A 10,000-nucleotide genomic window follows, 5' to 3' on the forward strand; every position below is an offset into this window, starting at 1 on the left:
AGAGAGAGAGAGAGAGAGAGAGAGAGAATACCCTCACCAGACACTGACTGTCTGGTAAAGAAGAATGAATGAGCAAACGCAAGCATCGTCCGAACAAAGGCAGCTCGGTTGCCTCTTCTGGCACAAGTATGGTCACGACTGCGGCACCAAAAATAACTGGATACGAGCATGAAACCCGTAAAGCGCAGCGCAATATATGGGCGCGTGTAGCCTTGGTTCGTCAGGCCGTGCTGACAGGACAGAATAGCGACAGCCCCGAGGCCTAGCCACCCAAGAGTGACAGCGCCCGCACCCTCCCTCCCTCTCAGGGAGGAGGGGGAGACAAGGGGGGAGATCGCAGTCTTCGGCAGCGGGAAAGCTAACTGCACAGTGTGGCAATCATGTCTAACAGGTCCTGGAATCCTGTAGCGTCGTCCAATTTTGCGAACGCGGGAGATCCTCTTTCGCAGTTTATACAAATAAATGTGACATGCCATCACATCATAGATCACAGAAGCAGCCTAAGAAAAACAAGAAAGTAACATTGCAAGCAAGACGAGACCAAGTCCCGAATGTGTCGCGTCTCGGCACCTTAACCCGGCAACAGACATAAAAGGCAAAGTCTGTGGGCCAATTGACATTTACGGCGCGGGTCACTGAACTGCCCGACAACAAGACCTGCGGTGGAAAGTTGGCCATAGCAACATTTTTCTGATCCTTACCAAAAGTACACCCGGTTTAATTACCTTAGGATCAGTAAAAGCTGGGAAATCGCATCTAAATCATGAGCGTAGAGGAAAAGTTGGCAGCAAAATATACAAAACCACGCATCCAGACGAGTCCAGAGTTGAAAATGACAGAGAAAGCGCGCGGGACCCTGGAGAGAGGGAGGGGGGGGGGGGGAGAGAAGGGGGTTCAGAGACAAGGGAAAGCTGTTTGTAAAAAGTGTGACACCAAGTGACATTAAGCCAAGCCAAATATTTGAAATCGCTTTTTATATACGAGTGTTGACGCCATACGATTGGCAAGTAATCTGATCTCCAAATTTGTAGAACATGTGCTAGAAAAAAGGCTGACAAACAGACTTCCCATATGCTTGTCTGCTCGTCGCGCCTCCGGCAAAAGAAGTATCAGTTTCAACTTTCTATTCTGCGGGTTGGATGGCTACACTCGCAATCGGGCTCACAACAAACGCCCAAGCTCCGAGCGCGAGCACACCAGAGCCTTGGGCACTAGGAATATTACCCTTAAATATTCACATTTAAACATTAACTTCTGTGATTTGAAGGTCACAACATTGAGCTGCACTGACGACAAGACAATAACATTAGCGCCAGATGCCTGACAACGTTTGCGGCGGCGCTTGGCTCCCACGCACACAAGCGCTCATTGCTTATTAAGGTTTTCTTGCGGCGTCAGAACTGGATCCAAACGTTGAGGAGTTGCTTGCATGTGAAGGAGCTGGAAAGCACATCAATCTGTTGTTTCAGCAACGAAGGTGGGAAAGGAGGTTATCAAGGCAGCTGCTCGACAATACGCATTCCTCCGCCATTAATATCTGGGTTACCTAAATTGCCGAAACACTGAATTCACTTAAGGTGGCATACTTGTGACTCCCACTTGAAGACTTTTTATCAGAACTAATGATACGACCCTTTTTCCAAGTCACGCTACGTCATCCAGATCCGGAAAAACAGCTGAAAAATACGTGGCCACCTGCAAAAGTTCCCCCATCCACGTCAGGTGGTCGTGAAGCAGTCATCTGCATATCGTTTAAAATGACGACTTCTCAAAATCATCCCACTTGTAACAAAGCGCTACGAAAGGAGGCGGTATGGGGGTGGATGTTATGGGAGGGACGCGCAATCCATGGAAAATGGACCACGAGAGAAGAAAGAGGAGTCAAGGAGGGGTGAGGAGGGGCGAGGCTAAGGCGAGGCAAGCGGCGGGAGGCAAGAAACAAGAGTAAACACCCTGATGTATGAGAGGTCACGCTTGACCTTGGTGGACTTGTTACCTGATCTCCCTGACAGTGCATCATCAGCCCTCCCTGCTTTCGAACGTCACGAGCGCCCTCAGTGCCGCAGCGCCACTGTTCGGCTAACGGCCTTCAAGTAAAGTGCCACAGGAACTAACTAGTGCCAGCTCACAAAAGTGGAAAAGTGATTTCTCTAAACGCTGATACGTGTAGAAAGGAAACAGACGAGAATACACCAAAAGGGAGCATATGAAACGGTGATTTATGAGGTGGAAACAACGCCACTCCGAGGGAAAGTGGAACGAAAATAGAATAACCAAGTGAAATAGAGACAAAAGGCCAGATCAACTAAATATTACACTTAGGGACTACGGGTAGAAAAAGGGATGTTAAACGATAGTAAATGATGCACCGGCGACAAAAAGTTGAAAAATCGGAGATTATTTCAACATTAGAAGATATTGACGAGGACTGAGTAACACACCGGAAGACCAACCCAATGTAATCGTGGTAGAAATCGTTCTTACGTAACTAACATAAAACACCAAACATTCTCATTCGCAAGAAAATCCACAGAAAAAAGGATCAGCAGCCAAGCAGCCTGGCACATCAGCCGAGAAAAGCAGAGCAAACGAGCCCTCAAATAGGATAACAAAGGCACCCGGTGGCAGCCACAGAGATAGCGGCGGTGGATCAAGGCATCGGCAATAACACTGACAAACGATGGCCATGTGACAAGACGCGATTCGTGGAAGCGCCCTCGGGGGAATGGCCCGCCCAGATCACCGTCGAGGGGACACCAATGGGCGAGGACGAGGGTCACTCCATCCCGCCCGGCCGCCTGATGAAGATATAAGGGCGTGCAATCCGGGGGCGTCTGTGAGGCGACCTCAAGGGAGCGATCGCCTTTGAGAGACAGGGGACAGGATATGGGGGAGGGGGAAGGCGGGAGACGGGGGAGACGAAGAAGGCAAAGACTATTAGATAAGCAGTGAGGAGAGAGGGAAGATAATTCGAAAAGAGGAAATGGAAAAAAGGAAGGGAGAAGCGAGGCAGGAGGCTACACCAGTCCACCAATTATATATCTTATTCAGATCTTACATAAAATCGCCAACTCAGATGGTCGTTCTCTCTCGTCAACAACTGATAACCACTAAGGTGACCTGTAACCTCGAGCGCGTGTCTTTCCCGAACGCTTCAGCTTGTATATCCACTTTTTATACGGTTATTATCTTAACGCGCTTCATAAATAGGCTTCAAAATTCCCCATGTCCCAACCTGACAGGAAGGCTCATGACTGCTCTGTTCTTTCGACTTATAACCTGACAATATGATGGCTCGTTTTCCCTGTCCTTACTGCTACTTCGTAAAGGGCTGAATCACTCATTGCCACTAAAAGAGAGAGAGAGAGAGAGAGAGAGAGAGAGAGAGAGAGAGAGAGAGAGAGAGAGAGAGAGAGAGAGAGAGAGAGAGAGAGAGAGAGAGAGAGAGAGAGAGAGAGAGAGAGAGGAAGGATAAAAAGAGAAGAAAAGAGAGGAAGGACAAAAAGAGAAGAAAAGAGAGAAAGAGAGGAAGGACAAAAAGAGAAGAAAAGAGAGGAAGGACAAAAAGAGAAGAAAAGAGAGAAAGAGAGGAAGGACAAAAAGAGAAGAAAAGAGAGAAAAAGAGAAAGGGTAAGAAATAACAAGAAACGACAAAAAGAGAGAAATGAGAAATGAGAAAGATAATCAAAAAAGATAAGAGAGAAAGGGAATAGAAATGAGAGAAATAAAAAGAAAAGAAAGATAATTAGAAAAAACAAAATAAGAGAAAATTTGAAGAGACAAAATAAAAAAAAAAAACGGGACCAAGAGAAGAGAAAAGGAGAAAGGAAAAATAAGGAGAAAAGGGAAAGAAAAGAAAATGAATAATAGAAAGACGGGAGACGGGAAAGAGACGCAAAGAATGTCTACTCCAATTTAACGCAATGCCTTAATAACATGAAAGGTCACCCGGTGGCTGACCTAACACTCCTTTTCCCGTCTAGACCGACAACGCACCATCTGATCACGTCATTCAACGCCATTGACACCATGCCTGAAATCTGATCCTCTTGAGCGACGTGCTACTTGTTATGCAAGGCAACCAGCAATCGCCGCAACTTCTCGAGAGAAACAGTGAGCTGTGTGCACACACATCAATATTTGTGCATGTAAAATTTTGATTCTGGTGAATTATGTCAGCAGTGTAAAACAAAAATAAATGCTTAAGAGTGAAGTCCTTGTTTCAGATCATTACATAATCGAGAAAATGGGTAGTAATGTACGCGACACCGTCTGAAAGCATCACTTAGCACATCTTGCGCTCGCTCACAATCACGTCGAACACTTTCATCTCTGTGCCTCAAACGTTTCTTCTGTTAAATAAGCAGCACGTATACAATAACTCTTAGCAGGATTATGAATAATATGACAGTTTTACTACGCGACTGATAAAACACATACACACTCCTGGCTGCTCGCACCAGAGCAACACGTTCTGCACTGGACGAGCCCAGACTGGCGCGTGCACCGAGTAAGACGCACGGGGCAGTACTACAAGGGCACACCGCAACAGCCATTTACAGTTCTCCATGAATGCTCAACACGCACCCGTACTTTGTGGCCGCAGCGTTCGACTTTCTCACACACCCACAGCAACTGCCGAGACACATTTGTCTTCCATCGAACAGTGGAACTTGCGACTTGAATGCATCCAGCCCATAGGAGGGTTTCTCTGCGCCGAAAATTCCTTAGTGTAAGCGTCCCTGGCGACCTTGCCGCGCGGCGCTGCTCCGGTGTGTGACGCACCCGCCCTGACTGGCTGCATCAGGATACCACGAATCCACTCCTTCCTGAGTGATCCCGCCACACGCCCACGCCCGGCCTACCGCGGACAGCCAGCGGACGGATGATTTACTTCCAGTTAAGCATGCGTCACTCACTCCCACTCACTCCAGAAATGCCACTGTGTCGGTCGCCGTTCTCTTCCTACTCCACCTCGTCATGCACCCTGCCCACGTGCCCCAAGAGCCAAGTGGACAGGATGCTTGCAGAGGAGGGGACGCGGGTTCGGGGCTTAGTAAGAACCCTCCTCGTGGACCTATGATCGATCACAGTGTGGATGGCAAAACGTTTTGCTAATAGTTTTGCTTATGTCATCTCTGCACAGCACTGTCAATAATGCAATTGCCAGTGCTTGCAATTCAGGAAATAGCAATCAACATTTACTAAAACTAGTACCAACACTGACAACGATGACCACCATCATGGTAATAATGGAGACAATAATACCATCAATAGTAACAGTGGTAATATCAAAAGTAAAATAGATTGTGCTAACAGATAAATAAATATCAAATACTGGGAAAAATGATTTATCCATACTCGGCGTGTGTCACTTCCCGCCAATGTTCTTGAAACCCTCCAACATGGCTGAGGTAAACTCTCGTCCACTCGTAGGCCAAATTTGGGCTTTGTCCTCTTACTATTCGTCCCTCGGGGTCAGGTGAGAAGCATATTCATTGACGCTTCCGAGAAATGCTGCTTAGGTTGAAAGATTCGCTAGACTTTGGTTATGTTTCTAAACTTAGGAGATATCTGTTTGGGTTATGTAAAAATTTGCCCTGATCTCCCGTTCCCTTGCGAAGAATTGCGTGAATCCCTGGGGGACGTGAGGTCAGCAGAAGAGGGGTCTCCTCCTGCCGCCAAATAAGGTCACGTGCTCCCTCTGCAGCTGCCGCACTACTTGGGTTTCACGGCCTCGTGTCCCGGCTACTGCCACTGCATCTTTTACTGCCAGCCCTCGACCTCCCTGCGTTTAATTGAGGAACCTAAATACAAACCTCTCTAACGCAACTGTCATCAAACGAAGCTGAAACGGTTATCCGCTCTCCAGGCACACCTTGAGCTCTTCGCCCTTGCATATATTGTGCAGCCGTCCTGCGTGACCGGTGCGAGGTCATTAAGCCCTGAAATAATCCCATACAACCCCGCTGCACCACAGATCCCCGTGACAATGTCTATTAGTCTGACACAGAGCGTCGTCTTGCTGGTTATTTCATGAACATAAATACTGGCAAAATGATTATACGCAAACCTGTTTATGTAGCGTCTTTCCTACCATAGTATCATCACGGTAGTATTATACTTAAGCTCTGACGCAAGACCGTGCATGCGACTGGCTTCGCATCCAAACCATGACAACAAGTTTGCTCCTTCCCCCTGACTGCATCGCTCAGCCAATCTTCCGACCCGCTTGCAGATATGATGAACAGCTTCCCTCACGCGTCGCGCACCTTGTCACTCGTACTTCGCCGTCCCTGCTGCCAATCGTGCAAACCATTCGAATTGAACTCGCTCGCGAAAACCGGCCTGGGCATTAACAAAAACTCACTAATATGCTCAAATAACCTCGCAGACAACTCCTTCCATTGTTTGTATCACAAAGGATGACATTTCCTATGTACATTACCGTTGCTAACCGTATTTATATAAAAAAGGCGCGCTCTAGTACATGAATTAGACTATCTGTGTTTAAACATTTAAAACTTCACATAAAGGAACCTATCTCAATGAAATAACACCTTTAAAATCACGTTTGCTACAGAGGAAACGTAACGTATTTTCCTAGTTTGAGGGCAAAGGACAATAACCAGGGTAGAGGAAGGAGTGGGCAACAACGCAACGCTCACGCCGGGAGAGTGCGAACGAGCGCCTAACGAGAACGACCGGTTTGGACAGCGCTCACTAGGGCTTTCCATTCACCGGATGCGTCCATATCCAGTTCGCGTGCGGCCATGAGTGATCTCAACGCGCATGATGAATGTGCCGATAAACACGGCACGCCTCAGGCACCGCTCTCACAACTTTCCGTCTGCTAGTTTCTTCGCCTTTCCTTGGCTTTTCTTTAGGGGGGGGGGGGTCAAAGATCGCCTCTGACCTTTTCCTTTAGAAACGATTCTTCGCCCACGAGCGCCTCCCGCCGCGAACGTTCAGCAACGAGCCCATAAATCCAGATGGGGTTGCTGTCGTGGAGGAAATTTCATCACGCAGCACTGAAGCGCAACGATAGTGACCTTGCTTCTAAAACAGCGAAATTATCATAACGACTCTCAGAAAAATACGGCGTATTCTGAAGGATTCCCCTAGAGAGCCTTGTTGTAATACTCCGAACTAAGCTTCACGGATGACGTCATGCCGTAGCAGCATTCCAGACAAGTGAAGTAACATTTACGCAGCCGACTACCACCTCACCTACCACTCTGCCCACTATGATATCCTGTCCCAAAGAGCGACTGAATTATCAGAGTCACTGCCCCTTGTGCATTACGGTTGGAACAAATCTCTTACGAAAAGATAACTTCCAAAAATCCCTGAAACAATCACCATGAAAAAAAAAAAAAAAATATGACGTTAATCTTTCTGGAGGAAATAACTGAAATTCCTTGATGTGGCTCATCCCGCATTACCCAATGCGTAAACAATGCCAGCCTTCCTATCGCTTGGACTTACTGTCGATATCGGACTCGCATAAGCTCTGTATTAAGCTAACAAGTGAATTTTCTGGCTTCCCTTTAAGTCCCTATAGGCAGGAAAGAGATCTGCTGGTATCCGGCCGGGTCAGAAGAGTCCAGACGACCCTCCCTTCTGCCCTGTTAATCATTCATGAGCACCTCGACCCTAATGAGACGCACTAAGCTGGCCAAGATTATCTCCTCAGGGCAGTGACATCTCGCACGCGGACAGATGGACGGATGCACGGAACGGGAAGGGAATACAGGAGTAGGAGGAGGGATACAGGGAAGAGAATGGAAGGACAGAGGAAGGGAGGGATAGAGGGAAGGAGAAGAATGCATTTGTGTACTCACACCCACATTCTTAACAAGTTTCTCCCCCCTCCCCCCACCGCCTCTCTCCCAGCTGTTCTGCATCAGGAAGCGTCACTAAGTATTATTAGAATGTTCGTTATATTATCTAAACGTCGCTCTTACACTGACAGGGACCCCCTCAACGGCTACAATCGGGGGATGAAGTTACACGCCTGCGACACTAACCGTCCTTCGGTCTCCTTAGACTACACTGGGATAAGAGGGAGGAAGGGATAGATAGATAGACGAAGTGGGAGGGAAGGTTAGATAGATGGAGAGGAAGAGAGAGAGAGAGAGAGAGAGAGAGAGAGAGAGAGAGAGAGAGAGAGAGAGAGAGAGAGAGAGAGAGAGAGAGAGAGAGAGAGAGAGAGAGAGAGAGAGAGAGAGAGAGAGCGAGAGAGAGAGCGAGAGAGAGAGCGAGAGAGAGAGCGAGAGAGAGAGAGCGAGAGAGAGAGGGAGAGAGGGAGAGAGGGAGAGAGAGGGAGAGAGGGAGAGAGAGGGAGAGAGAGGGAGAGAGAGGGAGAGAGAGGGAGAGAGAGGGAGAGGGAGAGAGGGAGAGAGGGAGAGAGAGGGAGAGAGGGAGAGAGGGAGAGAGGGAGAGAGGGAGAGAGAGGGAGAGAGGGAGGGAGAGAGGGAGGGAGGGAGGGAGGGAGAGAGGGAGAGAGGGATTGATTGAGTGAGTGAGTGAGTGAGTGAGTGAGTGTGTGAGAGAGAAAGAAAGAAAGATAGAAAGAGAGAAAGAATGATAGAAAGAAAGAGAGAAAGAGAGAGAGAGAGAGAGAGAGAGAGAGAGAGAGAGAGAGAGAGAGAGAGAGAGAGAGAGAGAGAGAGAGACAGGGAGAGGGAGAGAGAGAGAAAGAGAGACACACACACACACACAGGGAGAGGGAGACAGAGAGAGAGAGAGAGAGAGAGAGAGAGAGAGAGAGAGAGAGAGAGAGAGAGAGAGAGAGAGAGAGAGAGAGAGAGAAAGAGAGAGAGAGAGAGAGAGAATTAGTGTGAGAAAATGGAGGGAGTAGGGGGAGAAGGTGAGAGGAAGAGAGGGAAGATGGGAGACAAAGAATGAAAATCGAGACGAGAGGCGAGAGTACAACTGCAGTCCCCAGCAAAGACAGCGTGGCATAAACCCCAGCATCCAAACATGGCATCTTCCAGTCCGACCTTCAACTCTTCACAAGACGCAATTCCCGCCAAGTTAGCAACGCGTTTATTTTGTATTGGAATTTTCCCTCGCGAAGGACACAGCCCTTCGGAAGATCGACTCCTCAAAGGAAGCCTTCAGTCATACGAAATAAGCAAGACAGTGTGGAGGGGGGACCTAGGGGTGGAGGTGAGATGGGGGAAGGGTGCTCGAACAACGTAAGAGGCTCTGGCACGTAGCCACGTAACCTTGGAAGACGCGTTTCCTCCGCCTTCGTTAACTACCTCGCCCCCCTCCCCCTTCCCGGCGCACAAAAATAACGATAATAGATGTACCCCTCAAACACGGAGAACAAAAACACTCAAAACCGAACATAAAAAGTCTACATTGCCTTCATAACAACAAGCCGCGTCAGGGGACGGCCAGTGTGTGAAGGTCAAGGCCCATTTTGGATAACGGGCGGCCGGTAGGAGAGAGGAAGTGGAAAATACGTGAAGGAGGGGGAAAAAGAACAGGAAGTGGGGGTGGGGAGAAGAGGGGCAAGAGCTGGAGGGGAGAGAACCGAAGAGGCTAGAGAGGAAGGGCCAGATGGGGATGAAGGCGAAGGTAAGTGAAGAGGATAAAACGGAGGAGGGCAAAGAGGAAATAAAGTACAAGGCCAGAGTTGGAAAGAAAAGGGAGAGGGGGAGAGGAAGATATAGCTACCTGTTGTCCAAGCACTCTGACAGGGTCCTCCCTCCAAGGCATCTACAAGTTTCCATCGCATTCACCCTTTTCACCGCCCGCCCATCCACGAACAACTTCCCCGCCGGCAGTCCCCAAAGTCACCCGGGAACCCTACCCTCCCCTATGCCGCTTTAAATGTCTCATGTTACCCACCAGGAAAACCGCACAGTGTTGCTATGACGCAACGTAGAGATGCGGATATTAATAACCTAGGTGGCCGGCGGGAACGGGGGCGGTGGCGTGGAGGGGAAGAAGGGAAGGAGGGGGGGAGCGGAGGAAAATGAAGAGA

The 10,000-nt window shown here is 48.7% G+C and overlaps 1 protein-coding gene across 3 annotated transcripts in view; it reads right to left on the minus strand.

Moving 5' to 3' along the window:
- LOC125043933 (protein Aster-B-like) overlaps nt 1-10,000 on the minus strand; it is a 24,649-nt gene that overhangs the window by 9,304 nt on the left and 5,345 nt on the right. Inside the window, exon 1 of one of the 3 annotated variants that reach the window (XM_047640317.1) lies at nt 4,441-4,570. The exons of the other annotated variants lie outside the window; for them this stretch is intronic. The gene's annotated coding sequence lies outside the window, so the exon portion shown is untranslated. Of the gene's footprint in view, nt 1-4,440; nt 4,571-10,000 lie in introns of those variants that run through there. 3 annotated transcript variants of the gene reach the window in all.

Source organism: Penaeus chinensis, chromosome 34, assembly GCF_019202785.1.
Source record: "Penaeus chinensis breed Huanghai No. 1 chromosome 34, ASM1920278v2, whole genome shotgun sequence".
NCBI classification, from domain to species: Eukaryota; Metazoa; Arthropoda; class Malacostraca; order Decapoda; family Penaeidae; genus Penaeus; species Penaeus chinensis.